Source organism: Triturus cristatus, chromosome 10, assembly GCF_964204655.1.
Source record: "Triturus cristatus chromosome 10, aTriCri1.1, whole genome shotgun sequence".
Lineage (NCBI taxonomy): Eukaryota > Metazoa > Chordata > Amphibia > Caudata > Salamandridae > Triturus > Triturus cristatus.
Window position 1 is genome coordinate 700,989,376 of NC_140593.1, and position 17,261 is coordinate 701,006,636.

General features: G+C 45.0%; 1 protein-coding gene across 1 annotated transcript in view; it reads right to left on the reverse strand.

Annotated features, from left to right (window-relative positions):
• Positions 1–17,261, reverse strand: part of LOC146789911 (uncharacterized) — a 3,228,338-nt gene that overhangs the window by 1,476,427 nt on the left and 1,734,650 nt on the right. Inside the window, exon 8 of the mRNA XM_085631221.1 lies at positions 12,231–12,703. The gene's annotated coding sequence lies outside the window, so the exon portion shown is untranslated. The remainder of the gene's footprint in view (positions 1–12,230; positions 12,704–17,261) is intronic.

Genomic DNA, 17,261 nt, shown 5'->3' on the forward strand with positions numbered 1-17,261 from the left:
GGGTACTGGTGTGGGTTAGACCAGGGACCCTTTTTCAAGTAGTAGACTCATGTATTGACATGGAGGGTAGATATGTGATTGTCAAAGGTACCCTAGATGGCAGACCTGTGATCATTGCCTCGCTCTATGCTCATAATACTGAACAAGCTGCTTATTTTGAACTTGTTTCTCACAAACTGGCCAGATGGCATGATACTCCTTTGATACTAGGCGGGGATTACAATAGTGTATTGGATGTCTCATTGGACCGCTCTTTTCCTCCCTTGCCTGGTACAGCCACACACACAGCAATGAAAGCACTGAACAACTGGGCAACGCACTGGCATTTGACAGATGCCTGGCGCCATCATTACCCGCTGGACAGGGTATACTCCTACTATTCGGGAGCACATGGCCTTCATGTGCGGCTGGATCACTTTATGGTGACCTCTGATCTCCTACCCGGAGTTATAGGGTCACACTACATGGGGCTTACGCACTCAGACCACAATCCACACGTATTGGAGTTGGAATGGGAGTAAGGGATCCCACCGACCCCAGTTTGGCGGCTTCAGCCGGATGCACCACTGGATGCACTATTCCGGGGCTTATTGGCCACCACTGTAGCACAGTATTTTGACGAAAATGCCTGCTCTGCCTCAACGCTGCTGCTGGAGTGGGACGCTCTAAAAGAGCGTCTACGGGGACACTGTTTGGGAGCACAGGCAGGTATCCGAGCACAGTTAGAAAAAGACCTCACCAAATTAGAGTCACAATTAGCATCCTGCGAGCAGGAAGCCGCTAGGGGATCCCCACGGTGGCTTGATTGCCACAGAGAGGAACATGCGCGACTGTTAGAGTGGTTGCGATGCCTTAACTGTGCAGCACATTCGGCGCGGACGCATCAAAGCTACTCACATGGCTTGTCCGTCAAAACGAGTCATCAGCTCCGATAACGTCGGTACGTACGGCGCGGGGGGGGGATTACACATATACTGGGACATATACACGGCCCCGTGTAGCATTATGGAAACTATATGCTCCAGTCAGTCAGGGAGGACTGGCAGTCCCTAATCTGGAGCTGTACTATATAGCGGCTCAGTTACAGTGGGTGACGAGATGGCTTGGTGGCAGGGGATTGGAGGACACGGCGACTTTACAGCGGCCCTGGACCCAATCACAAATCTGCCACCTCTTTCATCCCATCGCTAGGCCCCCGCGGCCATCTCAGTTCCACCTAGTGCTGGCATACAAGTGCTACAGGCGAGGCCTACTTCTCACGCGGGCAATACTCCCATATGCCCCAATACTTCCACTCCTGGGGATGCCCAGGGGAGGGCTGGTACTTCCAAAGAAGCTCTTAGTCATTGGCATGCAGCAGAAGTGGATACCCTGGGCGACCTATATTCAGATGGCACGCTCCTTACTTTTGCTGCCCTGGTAGGGGACAGTGGGCTACCGGCAGGACAATTTCTATTGCATACCTCCTTGATCAGAGCCCTGTCAGCCTCTTGGGGAGACATGACGACTGAGCCGCCCACGCACCTGTTAATTCAATACCTACATGTTATGGGGGCGGGCTCCCACATAGTGCACTGGCTAGTGACAGCTCTTCTTACACATACACTGAAACCAATGTTGAGTCTCCGCATCCGTTGGGAGGAAAGCAGGGGCGCACCCTGGACGGAGAAGGAGTGGAATGCCATCTTGGCCAGTTCTGCATACATCCCGAGAAGCTCTAAATGTAAGCTGATACAAACATATATTGTACAACGAGCATATCTCTCGCCTGATAATATAAACAAATACTTCACCATCAATACATCTGCATGTCCTCGATGCCAGCAACTAAATGCAGACCTACTCCATATGTTGTGGTCTTGCGCCTCCTTACACAACTATTGGCAGACAGTAGTCACGACACTTTTGCGCTGCACTGAAATCCCCCTGCCGCACACATGGGAAGTCCATATATTAGGGCTCTACGCCAGATCCAAAAAAAACAGAGACACGTCTCGGTTCTGGGATCTAGGGTTAATAGCAGCGAAACGCTTAATTACGAAAAGATGGAAACACAGTACACCCCCAGAAACGATAAGCTGGGAGAGATCGCTCATGGTCTGGGCGCAGGCAGAAAGTATCACATTACATAGAGAGGAAATAGCGGGGCTTCGCAAATACCCCATCGCACAATGTTGGGATAACATCTTCACCACCTTTAAAAATGGAACAGATGAAAAAAACAATACCTAACCTAATCTTAGTTGCTCCCATACTTGGAGTCATCACTGCACTCATGGACACTGCCACGTTTTTGCGTAATGGACTACCAATCGCCCTCCTAACCCCTCGGCACACATAACCAAGGTTTTGATTTTAGAGGTTCTCAATTCTTTCTGAATTCAAACGTTATTTTGGTGAGCTGCTGCAGAATCCGGGTCGAGATGAGCATGTGTGGATCTGGTGATGTTATGTATATTCTTTCTGTTGTAAAGTGATGGCAATCTTTTCTTCTTTCTTATTTCTTGTTAATTTGAAGGCTTGATTATTGTATATGTCTTATTGGTTCATCCTGTTACTTCATCTACATTTACTCCTGGAATACGATTAGTTGCAATACGAGCCCCAGTATTTCAAGTGACTGTTTGAATCTAATCACCTATAGTGGACATCTGGAGTAATAAAATGCACTCATTATATATACAGGGCGCCACTGTCTGTTAATCGGATACGGCATAGGACCCCGGATGGTAGTGGGAAGTAGCATGCAGTATTTTATGATCACGAGCCATCTGCATATACAACGTAATAGTTATTACATATTGTTCTTTTCACTATCCGGAACTCGACGCTATCAAGATAACTGTTTTCCTGCTATGATTTCGTATGTGTAGATGTGCTATTTTTGCAAATGTTAATTTGTTACACGATTCAAAAAAGGAAAAATACCAATAAAGATATTTAAACAAAAAAAAAGGACGATTGCTTTATATAAATAATAAAATTACATGACATGACAACACAAATGCACAGACTAGGAAGGGATTGTAAAAACAAAAAAGCTGCTCAATACAGTACAAAGTTTTAGAATCTTAACAATGACTTGATTAAACATTTTCTCAGATGTGAATAATATTTACAAAACAAAACAATGTTCATGGTGCTCTGGGTGAATAACGTTATCACAGGGGCATTTACCAATTGTTTATATTGGGAAAGCTAGTTAGATCCATCCTAAATCATATCAAAACAGATCTATAGAGAGCATTGTGTGCATTTATTAAATAAGGTTGCATACCATGTATGGTCAAGATCAATTGATTCTTAAGAACGGGAGGTTTCAATAGTTCTGTAGATAACCTTAAATCCTCAAGCAGTGAAAAATATTGGGATTTCTGCTCTTTCCTATAAATGTTAGTCAAAGACTCTGGATTATCAAAGCACACAAAATGACCTAATAAAAAATCTTTAGCGTGTTTGAGCCAAGGGATTTTAAGGATGTACAAAGACTTGTGACACTCCTTTATGATGTCTCAGTTTAATCCCATAGACTCAGATGTCCAGATTTTGTGCCAGAGCAAAACAAGCTGAATCTTAATCAGATCTGTCAAGAAGGGCACACCCAATTACAAGTGACAACCAAAAGTAGAGCAATTTTTGGGAAGAGCAAGGAGATTACTTAAAAAAGCATTTTCAACCAATTGAAAAGATTCGACTTTGACACAACTCCGCACCATACATTGCAGTAGTCTGACATTTAGCCTTACATATAATCATCATCTCTCTTGGGGACTTTTTACTCAGTGGCCTAAAGGATGTTAACAAATTCGTGGAATTGACCACACATGTCCAAGTCCCCTTTAAGTCAAATAAAATGCCTAAATATGAGAAATTTGATGTGAAACAGTTTTGTGCTCTCAATCAATATGTCACAGCATTTTGTCACTCTTTTCCTGAGTTTCATAATAAATGTTTCACTTATGCTGATTTGTAATCCCAGGTCCTGCATAATTTGAACAAACTGAGTAAGGAGTCGCTGTAAACCCAGGGGAATTACGGGCCAAAAGCACTGCATCATCAGCATAGAGGAGAGCCGGAATAGGATGGTGACCAACTTGGGGAAAATTGTTACATTTACTTACTAAAACATTACCCAGTTTGTTAATATATAAATTCAACGGAAACCTTGCCAGAACATAACCTTGCCAGACCCCTCACTCTATGCTGAACAGCTGTGTATGTTCCTCTTTTAGCCCATAGCGCACTCTAGCCCTGCTTGCAGAATATAGCTCTCTAAGGAAGTCGTACATGATGATTCATAGTTTGTCATGCACAACACAGTCAATAGCAGATGTTAAATCATCAAATACAAGAAACATATTGCCTTGTTTAGTGTGTGTCTGTATATCCCAATTAAGAGATTGAAATGTAATGCCTGCTTGAGTGCCTATACACCTGGATGGAAGCCGTATTGTAGGTCTGACTTAATGTTGCTGGATTCAGACCATTCCTGCAATCTACTCAAAGAATACAACCAGGCACCTTAACCAAAGAAGTCAATAAGGAGGTTGGTCTAAATTGGACAGGGGTATTGCGGTATCATTTCTAATATATAGGGATAATAAGGGATTCTGTCAAACTATTTAGTAGACCAGCACTTACAACAGGCTCTGAAAACAAGAGTCAAAAGTTGGCCCAATAAATCAATATTAGATTTATAAAGTTTGATAGGAATGCTGTCTGGACCCAGTGCGTTGCCCCCTTTACTCACTTTTTAAGCCAAAGTGACCTCCTCAAGGGTAAATATAGGATTTTTTTTAACTTACTTTTTATTGCAACACTGCACATATATCACAGTACATGTTTACCATACAGTTTACAATACATCATTGGTAAGTCACTTATTAACGTTGTTATATTGCAGCAGTCCGCTTGGGTGCCCGTATGCTCCACTCAATAGTCCCATTGCCGGGCGCATAACAACTATTCTGTATATGAAGCCTTTCACATACAGGAGAATTGTGTGCAGCAATACTTATTATAACTTATAGTAAGGAAATAAAATAACAAAAAGAACCTTGGCAGCGACCAGTGTTGGAACCCATCTCATAGGGAATAGAAAATAGGACATCAAGAGCAGGATTATCAAACGGTCAACGGGGTTCCCAGAGGAAGTAGGGGGTGTGCTCTTCTGCTGTCCAGTGAAGGCTATTTCTATATGTGAGAGCAGGGTTTTCTCAATTCTCTGGGTTCGGCGTAGGGGTGGCATGACATGACATCTGTGTTAAGCGCTCCTCCCTCTCATACTGGCTCTTCGTTGTTTGCAATCCCTCCAGCATGTATGCCCACTATTCCAGATCATGCTCTGCATTCTCCAGCATGTATGCCCACTCTTCCAGATCATGCTCTGCATTCTCGTCCGTACGTACAGCTCGCAAGCAGTACTCCTCAGCCACATGCCACTCCAGCATGTCCGCCCTCCACTTGCCTAGTCTAGCGGAGACGGCATGAGTCCAATGTATTGCAATGTGAAGTTTAGCCAGGACAAGACCTAGGAGAGCAAATTTGTATCTAATGCGGGTTCCTTTTTTTTGTATCGGAAGTGCTCCTAGTAAACACTGCCTAACTGACGCACAGCTGTGACCGTTCGGAGTACCTGGATCACTTGCTTGAAGTACGATTGAGGCAAATACAGTTCCAGGTCATATGTATGAATATCGCCGGGTCTGCGCCATATCGGGGGCCTGCCAAGGAGCGCCCCGGATTGAAGCATGCTAATCTCTGAGGCCTTAAATTAAATCCAGTGTAGGTAGAAAAACGGAGTGAGTTTAAATCTTGCGTTACTGGCTACCACACGAACTTGCGCAAACACCCTCTTCCACTCGCCCTAGTTGAGTGGAGATGGTAAGTTTGCTATGTATCTGTCTTTTATCGGGGATACCTCAACCGTGCGATCGTCTCAAGGCTTTATATATGCATGAGATTACCCCTCTAGTGGACCCCAGAGCAAGTTACAACGCTGTGTGTGACTCCTCCGGCTCATCTAGAAACGAGGTCCATATTTCTTGAATTGTACGACATATTTTTGCATATGGTAGGAAGTGACCATCCGGCACTTGAAACCACTCCCTTGCTTCGTCAAAGGGCAACAAGGTCCTGTTCATATACATGTCTCCAGCTGTTGTGCAGCCCCCTCATACCATTTAGTAATATCCATGACTGACTGGATTTGGTGGAACCCCGGCAGCCACTGAAGTGGAAGTGAGCTAGTTTATGGAGCTTTGCGGATAACCAGGGTGACAACTTGCTCCCAGGCCTCTGCTACCTGCCCGATTATGTACGGGCATTCCCCAGGGGTCCGAGAGCACATCAAAAGATATCTTGGCAGTGCTGTCCTGTTGCCCCAGTCTGCCAGTATTGCCTTTTCTTCAGTACTGCCCTTGGCGCACCACTGTGCTGCAGCAACCCCGCAAACTAGTAAAGTCTGAAGTCTGGGAGTCCCAGTCCCGCCGAGTCTGCATATAACTTGAGTACCTCGAGTTTTACCCTGCTGTGTCCTCCGCCCCACACCAACGAGATTAGGAGACAGATCAGGGTGGCGAAAGTAGATTTCGGGATACTGCAGAAGGAGTTTTGGAGGGCATAGACACAATGGGGGAGCACAACGCCGGATAACCGAGAGGGGAAGTCTATAACAGAACAGGACTTATTCCTTCAGGCCTGTAATAACCACTCCCATATTCAGTGCATGTTGAGCATCTGGCAAATGAGCTACTTGTATGCCCAAGTAGCAAAAATGGTCACTTTCACAGCTAAACTGTGTTAGCGTGGCCAATGGGAATATGACGGACTTTTGGCGACAAATTTGCAAGCCAGATACTTATACAAATGAGGCTAATATATCCAGGAATACTGGTATCGCCTCTTCAAGTTGGGGAATATAGAGAAGTGCATCGTCTGCGTACAGTGGAATTGCATGGGTGAAACCATCAGTGGTGATTCCCCACTGGTCCATGTCTCATCGTAACTGTGTCACCAAAGGCTCCATCGCTAAGGCGAAAAGAAGCGGGGATAATGGACCCCCCTGCCTCGTGTCCCCCTCTGGTGAGTAGTTTAGCGACAATGCCCAGCATTGACAAGGGTCTGTATGAGCCATGGTGGCGTACATCTCTGCCCGGCTTCGGGAGCATGCCACTCTGCACCTCTCTCATGGGTTGTGGCAAGACTCCCAAGCGCTTGGCCTCTTGCAAGGTTTCCAGTAATCACAGAAGTATTAAATCGATGTATGTCTGGTAGAAGTCTACCGGGAGGACGTCTGGGCCTGGGAATTTACATTGTGCCATACTTTGCACCGTCTCCTATAGTTCCTCAAGTTGGATCCCAGTATTCAAGTCCGCCGCCTGTTCCTTGGTGAGGCGAGGGAGAGGAACATCTTTTAGGAACTCCAGAGCCTCAGTCGGAGCGGCCTCAGAGCCCCCTTGATATATGGCAGCTAAGTGGTCACACAACAGGGAGTTAACCCCAGTCTATGGAGTGGCAGTGGTTCCATCAGAGGGCTTAAGAGTCAAAATAAGCGGGAGAGGGTATTCCTGCCTTAGGATTAATATGTTTGTGGGGGAAAACCTTAATTTAGAAATCGGACGCAGAAGACAATGAAAGAAAATCGCATGGACTCTCTGCATGGTATGAATTAATATTTGTATACCGAGCCACCCATTCAGCCTCAGTGATGGCGATTCAAGATGAGAGCTGTCAACCTCTCTTAGGAAAGGGGAATTAATCACACACCAGAAAGCCGCGTTATTTTTACTAAGACATGTCTCGTGTTGATTCTCCCAGGCCTCCTCTTTCAAGCCTTTTTAGGTCTCGCCAGAACCCAGCGCATGCGCTGGTCTGTCGAGACTTATTGAGGGGGCTCCAAAAAGTGCTACCAGGCCAGCCTAGAGCTACAGTGCATGTGCGCGGGCGCGCGCGCCTCGCTTTACCGCGATTACTTTCACGGCCGCTTTGATGTTTGATCGCGATCACTTTCGCGGCCGTACGGCCGCTTTGCATAGCCAATAGGTCTCACTTTTGGGACCTTATAAGTATTTAGTTATGCAACTGTTGCATGGCTAAACACTTATAAGGTCCCAAAGGCGAGACCTATTGGCTATGCCAATGCTTGTTTCCTCTGTTTCAGGGCTGGCCTGTATGTCAGTCTGGAACCCTGTACTTCCTGTGTATTCCTAGCCTGTTTGCATAAGACTGCTTTTAATCTCTTGCGTGCGCTTGTGCATGCGAAGTCAAACCAACCCCATTTCCTGACTTCTGATATGTGGTTACCCCTTCTTTACTTCCCATAGTAATGGACATTAATGCCTCAATTACTTATTTCGCCCCAGCTGCATAGTCTAAGCAAATCCCAAAAGCTTCATTCCGAGTAGTGATTAACGGCTCTAAAAATGTATTGGGGTTTACCATTTACCAAAGCAAGGCACATCCATTTAGACAGTAAATTTCAATATTTTCAATGGTTGGTGACCTATGATTTTCAGCCTGCTGTTTAAAAATATTAATATTCAAATCTACACTCTGGGGGAAATGATCACTTATCAAAATATTGTATGTAACGAATTTTGAAAGCAATGCAGAGTAACGTTTGGGGAACAGCATACAGTCAATTCAGTTATTCTTCCCTCCATCATTAAATATACTATTAAATGCGACACATGGGTTACATAATTCATTACAAAAAGCCAAACTGTATTTAAAAAGTAACTCATCAAGTATGTCTCCATAACAAGTGTGTAAGTAGTGTGTTGTGTCACTATTGCCACAATTAACCAAACTGCATACTTTTTTGGAAGGCAGACGACACAAGCGAAGTTTGAAATGGCAACCCTATAAAATAAAAAAATGCTCTTGAATCATTATTACATTCTGATTTAAGGGCGATGTCAAGTAGTTGTGGTGCAGAAGTTATTTCCATAGTACATGCATTATTATAAAAATGTACTATCACCAGTTAAATGGACGAAGACATTTTAACAGTGATGATTTGACAGGACACTTTAGTTACCACCGCAAAAATATGAGTTGAGGTCACTTTATTTGATACATAAATACATATGGCTCACTTGGGCCCACCAACATTTGAAGGGGTAGCTGGAGCGTGGTACGTTTTAAATCCATTGAGCTGCATCGGTTCAAAAGTCCATGTTTTCTGTGAATAAACAATTTGAAACCTAGACACAAAATCCAACCACTCTATAGTATTACATTTATTTCGTAACCCGGTCACATTCCAATCTAAAACTTCCATGGAGGTAAAGGTTGGGCTATCTGGGATGCATTCGTCCTGCTTTACAGGGCAGGTGGGATTATGAATATTTGAAGAAATTTTAGGGCGCAGGGGGCGACAATATACCATCGCACCTTCTTGAATGCTCGTACTATGGTTAGGGCCTTTATTTAAACCTTCACCATACCCTGAATAGTCAGAGTGGCACCCTTCAGTCAATCTACTCCATTAAGTGAGGATAATCTGTTAAACGGATTATAAATCGGAATGGAATATGGCGGTAATCAAGGTTGCTCATGACTGCTGGTAAATACCCAAGCACTAAAACTGCAATTTGGTGTGAAAGCATGGAGAGAACAGGCTCTGCTTAGAATGGTTTCAACCAAGTCTGACGTTTTAAATGGCAAAACCACACAATCTCCCTGGAGCGATTTGTGTCCCCTTCCAACCCATTTTGCCCTCCTCAACATCTTTATGTCAGCGAAAAGAGCTCCTTCCAACCCCCACCCTGTTGTTTAACCAGTTTAATGATTGGTTTCTAAGAAATTCCAAGTTTTGTGTTCTGATATGGATAATGTCGGAACATTGGCCAGAATTACCATGTAATGTCTCACTGCAGGCGGTAAATCCACAAAATCTGGTTTTTATCCTGGACGACTATTGACAGCTTCTCTAATGGGGAATGTGGCTAAAGGTGAAAGGGGAGAAGATTCACAGGTGTTGGAACTCTTTGTGTCAGCAGGAGCACAAGCTTGCGGATACATTGGAGTGAAACAACCCCAGTACTAGCGGAATTTCAATTGGTGGACAATGAAGTAGTCCAGCAGCTGGTGATAATAGTTAGGGTCTATCGCGATACTCTTTACAAGGTGTAGTAGCACCCCTAAATGTCTGGGGTACATCCCTATCAGCCACCAATGGAATACATCTGGCAGGCTGCGGGTGTACCTTCCCCAATAAATCAACGCCCACAGATACAACGCGTTCCACGTGTTTTAATTTATCAGTAAGAGTGCTACAAAAGGTCTTTACCAGAGTTTCAAATGCTAGTTCCAGTGAAGGAAGAGTTTTATAGTCCTCCAAAGTCATCTTTTTAGTCGGTACTCTAGTTGAAGGCTTGGTGACTGCAAGGTTGTGGGAGCTTTTATTTCTAGTACTCTGTCTCCCCCTCCTACTTGTTCTAAAGTTTTTGGGGAAGGGGCAGCATGAAAACACGGTGTCCTCATTCGTTTCGATGGGGGTTGAGAGTCAGGGACGTACGGTGAGGTGGAGTTAGAAACCCTCTCTATTATGCTAATCCTCTCCCCTGTAGAGCATTTATTTGGAGCTGGATCTGAAATTGCAACATCAATCAATGTTGCAGGCCCAGATACGCTCTCAGTGCAAATAGTTCAAGTTTCTTCCACACTCATAATCTGTCGCCCCCAGAGCACCCGTAATGTAAATCATGATTGAAGCTCGGGTGATTCAGTCATTGTCCCTGGGTGTTTTCTTTTCTCCATTATTCAGTGCCTAAGTGCTCATTAAACATCGAAACTCAGTTAAATTCTATCCACATTTGATATATTTAAAGAAGAAAGAACATCCATTCCACACAGGGCGAAGCTAAACAGTTAGTTAATGTAGCAATCACCAGTAGTCTCACCCCCAAACGTGCCTATTACCAGGAAACAACAGGAAGGGTCTCCGCGTTTCCCCGATGTCAGGGGTTCCCGAACTACAATTCCCTGCATGCACTGGGGCGTGCCCGACGACCCTTTCTACATAAGCACTTCCGCGGGAAGCGGAAGGTGCTTGTCAATCCTAGAGTTAACGGATGTTCGAGGCGGAAGGTGTTCCCCACCGGATTCCAGCGAGAAGCCTTTCCGCAGCCATTCCTGTGACGGGCCGAGTCCCGCGTCCCCGTGGAAACCAGCCTGGATCATCGGCAGGAAGAGACGCGAGTCCCGCGTCCCAGTGGAAGCAAGCCTGAGTCAGCGGCGGGTAAGAGAAGCCGACGTATCTGGAGGAGGCTCATGCATATCTGGTGAGCCAAGAGCGTGAGTTGTCAACAAAACTTTATTGCGACTGGCTGAGACCTTGTTATTTCCCGGACTACCTGCTCCCCGTTACCCTGACATTGCGAGGATTGTTTACTGCAGGCACAGACACTAGTGCCTCGTAGCCGTCCTGCCTTGCATAGACATCTGAACTATTCTTCCCGAACTCCCGAGGAGAGAATACTCGTTTGTTTATTTTGAAACCTCTTTATCACTGTGACGGTGCACTCACGGGGGGGCTCTCGAATGGGCCCATTCATTAAGTCACTGACCGAGCGGGTGTGAGAGAGTATCACATCCCGAGGAAGTCAGGGGCAGGCCTACGCACATTCCTCGAGGGGTCAGTTCCTATTCGTGACCTAGCACTTTGGTGACTGTGGGGTACCCCGAGTAGGGGTGTTTACGGAGTGAGGCATTCAAGAGGGAGTTGGAGTGTTCCTTAGGAATAGATGTAATTCCAAGACACCATCTTTCTGGTGGGTAGGCATAGGTTCTGTACTTTCACTATAGGAGAAGTCACTTGTTTACCTGCTGTCTCTCTCTCGTCCTATGTCTGCAGGTATCTCTCTTCCAAGAGGAGGTTACATCCCCGACATTCCTTCTGAAGGGTTCCTATCCCTGGCCTCATCTATTTTACGTTATCCACTTCCCTTTTTCCCACGGGCCTTATCCCACGCAGCTAGGTTACCTTCCTCTGCTGGGGATTAGGTTTTAGGGAATCAGGGACTTACTCATCTTCCATCGTCTCTGCTGGAGTCTGCTATACAGGTTAGTGGCGTATGATTGGCTTGGGCGCTACTGACAACCTGGCATACCTGACAGTTAATGACATTTTCCCCTTCCCCTCAAGTCAGCCCCAGGTCTGGGCCAAAGTCTAAACAAGTGGTTGTTGTTAATGAGCAAATCCAAAGGAATTAAATTCAACATACCTCAATGGGCACGCTTTGTTCAATAGTCCATAGGGGCAGGTAGATCTATCCGGCCAATCCAAGAGGCATCCAAAACTCCTGTGCTGCAGAGACACTTGGATGTCTGGCGCCCAGTGATCTTTTGTTTCTGCTGCACTCTCCCTCTCCTCAGGGCACCACTGGTAGCCGAAAGCGGATCCCAATGTCAGGAATCAATTCCCCCGAAAAGCAGGTCCCTGGAGCCCTTAGACAGGGGTAATTGCAGTCAGCTGTGGTTCCAGCAAGAGACTGTGGGTGTTGCAGTGCCCCAGAGGCTGCACCTCGCTGCGGCTCACCCCCTGTAGTGTCCAAACTCTCGTGCTGGAAAGACACTCGGATTCCAGGTGTTCAGTGATCTTTTCCTGCTGCACTCCTCCCTCAGGGCACCACTGGTAGCCGAAAGCGGCTCCCAATGTCAGGAATCAAGTCGGTAGCCCCCCCGACTGGCTTGATCTCTGCAAAAAAATGAATACGCGCATCAGTTTTGTTTACATATATTAAAAGATTATAGCATCTGGCATTTGAGAAATAAGTCAGTTTCCAATCATCAGACTATGAAATTCTCCTTTTATTGTGAAGCACATTTCTGGTTTGTGTCCAGGTGTTGAGCCATGGTGCCAAGATGTTGCTTTGCCCATCAAACATACATATTTGGACCAGCTGTATTGTAATTTATGGCCAGTATCAGCCAGGTAAGTGAAGGGTTTTGTGTCAGCTGTGTTGGATTTTTGGCCAAAAAGATGTTAGTAGTATTTTATTTTTAGCAGCGTTATTTGTTGAACATCAATTTCAAACCAACGCACCCTGATATTGCCAAAAACTTTTAACCATGACAAATGTGTTCATCTGGTCCAACTAATACTGCCAACAATTTCAATACTATCAACACCAAACTGTTTGCATGATTCAAACAATAATGCACACAAATTCCAAAACTGCAGGCACACAACTGTTCATCGGACCAGTGGTGCTTGCTGCACCTTGGACCTTCAGGAAAAGCTTAACGAATACATAACATTGTGCCTTTGAAGAGAAGCGGTAGGATCAAGTGGAGGGTTTAATAGTTAGTGCCTTTGGAGTGAAGTCTTGATGCCCCGAAATCTCCAGGCACCAATCTCCAAGGACTAAGGCGGTAACTGATGTAGATAATTGTATTTGTGTATCTTGTTTTATGTGGACCTCTTCGGAGTGCCAAAACATAATAAAAATAAATTGAAAATTGAAAAATTGATGTAGATAATTCCAAGGGTTGCGTGCCCATCACACAAAGTAAGACATCGCACTTTCCCCTGCTCTGATCGTCAGTATATCCAATGGAAATGAACACACCATAGTTAACCCAAGGGAATCTGTATAGAGATAGGTCAGTTCACTTTCTTTGCAATTATTTTAATTTGAACTCCTGAGCCCACAAAACACCCTCCCTTCATGCACGCTTCATAAAACGAGACCTGATCGAGCCGCTCTATATAGGTACCGAGCTCATGATCTTGGGAAGGTGAACATGAATGTAATGCATAGTGGCAAAAAATATTAATTTGACAGTAATTCTGGGGTTTAAGAAACCAGATCATCCCAAAATTCAGCTCTGCTGCTAAGCGGCAGCACTCTTTCAGAAGTTGTGTGACATGACCCTAAGCTTTTCATGAGCGCTGAGCCAAAGTGGGGCGAATATAAGGATCCAAGGGTGAAATCAGTGAAAAAAAAATGGAAGAATGGAAAATGGATTAGGAGCATTTGCAGAACATGGCTAATGCTTCCCGACTTTGCTTTTACACGTACTTACCAACCTTTTGCAATGTACTTGCCAACACGATACACATGAAAGCACGTACCAAAAATGTGTTATGCATATATACCAATTACAGATTCAGAGCATAACATTTTATGCATTTGCAAAGCAGTTCAAACCTAAAGAGAGATAGTGGGCTGCTCCGCGTTGTGCCCTGACTCAGAAAGTATAAATCTCGGCGATTGAGAATACAGATGTAATCGGTGCCCGTGAATGTCCCAAATATTTACAGAGAACAGAGTGTTCCTGGTGGAATAATGCAGGACAAAGCATTCCTTCTTAATTGGGCAGTCTGTACTTCTATTTCCCTTGTGAATTCTTCTACTGCATAAATGCATGAACAATTTAATGAGTTGCACACAGTGCAAAATCCGGTGATTGCCCAAGTCAACGAGCGGATCAACAAATCGCATGGCTGCAGGCGAGACATCCACATTTGTCTGTACCTTGCCCGAGGAACATGCTGGCTACTGTCCGCACAATGTTGGGAGGTGGCCCTGAGGCGTTAGCCACTGTTTCCATACTTCATAAGTGACAAACTTGTGATTACGGATTCGCCCATTCGCAACCTCCAGCAAGGAGTTGCGTAACAGTCACGTGGTAAAGATGTACGTAACTATGGCACGAGCAAAGAGGTCAATATTAAGAGATGGCGAAACGGCGAGGATATTTTGCAAAATATGCACACGTTTTATGAAAACTGTGAACAATTATGACTATATTGGGAAATATTTTGTCATTTATGAGTGGAAAAATAAGTACAATGGTATTTCTCACATAACTAGCCATACAAGAAGACCGGTTCCGCCCAAAAATAACGATTAGTTGTCATTTTACACTTGCTGAGAACAATTTTCTGTATGAACTAGTCAATTGTGGTCCAAAATTATGTGAATTAACTTGACCATGAAATGTAACAAAATAAACTGCTTAACTTTTTGGAAAGCGAAATTTGAAAATGTCATGAGATTTTGCCTGCATACTCAAAAAACGACCAAGACCTCTTAAATACATCCCTACATAGACAAAACCGAGCAACAGACCATAGTTCCTTTGCCTTATAGAACGCGATCAAGATTTGAATGTCTTTGCTGACATTCACTTGAAATGAACTCAACACCTGAGTCAGACAGGGCCTGGGCACACATTTACTCACTTTTAGGGTTCTAAAAATAACAACTTGCCATAGTTATCATTCTTTTTGATCTACTTGAGTGCACTGTTAACAACAAATGCTACTATCGCCCTCTCCATTTTTGAACCCCTGGCATCCAGATTGCACACAAGCACTAACGAATGATACAAGCAAACATGAACTACGGTAAAAATTGATTTACTGTGGTGTGCAGTAGAAACTGTATTGATGTTGGATTAATATCCTCAGTAAAGGGATACAGGAGGACTAAAACATTCTTTAAACTTTCAAGGGGAATTTATATTTTCAATACCAATTTACAGTGGATCCATTTCCCACAATTATTCAACTCCCTATGTCAAGTATATCTATCTATCTATCTATCTATCTATCTATCTATCTATCTATCTATCTATCATATATATATATATATATGGCCGCTCGCCGTGCAGAACGTGCGTGGAGACGCACTTACTGCACAGCCTCCAAATCACTGAACTCCTCCACTCAGGTAGAGTACAAGAAAGCCATCCTTGATTCCAAAACTTGCTACTTCTCTAACAAGATCCTCCGAGCAGAGAACCAACCCAGAGAAATTTTTGCCACAGTCTTTGAATTAGCCTCGTCAGATAGGGCTTCACCCAAATCGATACCCTCCCAACATTTGTGCGACTCACTGAACAACTTCTTTATTAATAAAATTGCAGTTATCAAGGCTAATATACCTTCACACTCCAAAGCTTTTTTAAACCCCGACCCCCAACCCAACGTCCGCCATCTTGACTTCATAGCCCCACTGTCTAAAGCATCCTTCCTTTCCTTGCTCCCATGTGTCAAGTCGGGATCCCCCGCCGACATCTGTCCGGCCTACATCCTGCGTGATATTTTCCTCACTTGCCCATCTCCCCCCCTTATCTTTCTCAATGAGACTCTCAAATCAGGCACTGTCCCTTCATGCCATAAATCAGCCACCATCGTCCCGATTTTGAAAAAAACAGGTGCAGATCCCACAGCGCTAGTAAACTATCGGCCCATTTCCCTCCTCCCCTACCTGGCCAAGGTCCTCGAACGCCACGTAACCAAAGTCCTCAGCTCTTTTATAGAGGACAGCGGTTATCTATCACCACGCCAAGCGGTATTCCGCCCCCTCCATTCCACCGAAAAAGTGGTGCTCTCTGTTATTGACACACTCAGAGCAGGGCAAGATGCCAATGTCTCTCAAGCATTGGTTCTCCCCGATTTATCAGCCGCCTTCGACACGGTTGATCATACCATCCTCCTCTCCCGTGTCGAGGCGGCAGGCATTGGAGGCTCTGCCCTGGCTTGGATCAGCTCGTTCTTGAGCGACCGATCACAAGCAGTCCACCTGGCAAACTTTTCCTCCGAGGCCCGCAAAGTGCTATGTGGCGTCCCTCAGGGCTCTTCTTGCTCCCCCCTTCTTTTTAATTTAAACATGTGCCCGCTTATTCGTGCTCTGCAGAGGATGGAGGTCACTGTGTTTAACTACGCCGATGACCTCCAACTCATTTTTAACCTCTCTAACTCCCCTGATTCTATTTCCAATTTCCAGTCGGTGATGGTCTTTATCAGGGATTGGATGTGCTTTAACCACCTCAAGCTCAACCCTGACAAGACCGACCTTCTTCTCACTGGCGGCAAACTCAATCCTTGGTCTCCCGTTTTTTGGCCCCCCATCCTTGGTTCCCCTCCTTCTCCCTCTCCCACTGTCAAGACATTGGGAATAACCCTCAACCAACAACTGACTCTACATTCCCAGATTAGCACTGTGGTTTCTTCCTGTTTTTTTATTTTGCGCATCATTCGCAAGATCTCACGGTTCTTTTCTCGTTCTGCCCTTAAATTGATTTTGATGGCCATGGTTCTCTCCCGGTTGGATTATGGGAATGCCCTATACAATGGCGCCCCCTCATATATCATCCGGAGGCTCCAACTGGTGCAAAACCAAGCTGCCCGCCTGGCATATGGCTTACCCAAATCACACCATACCACTCCCCTTCTTAAATCCCTTCACTGGCTTCCAATCAGAGAAAGGGTCCTATTCAAGCTGGGATGTATCACTTTCCAG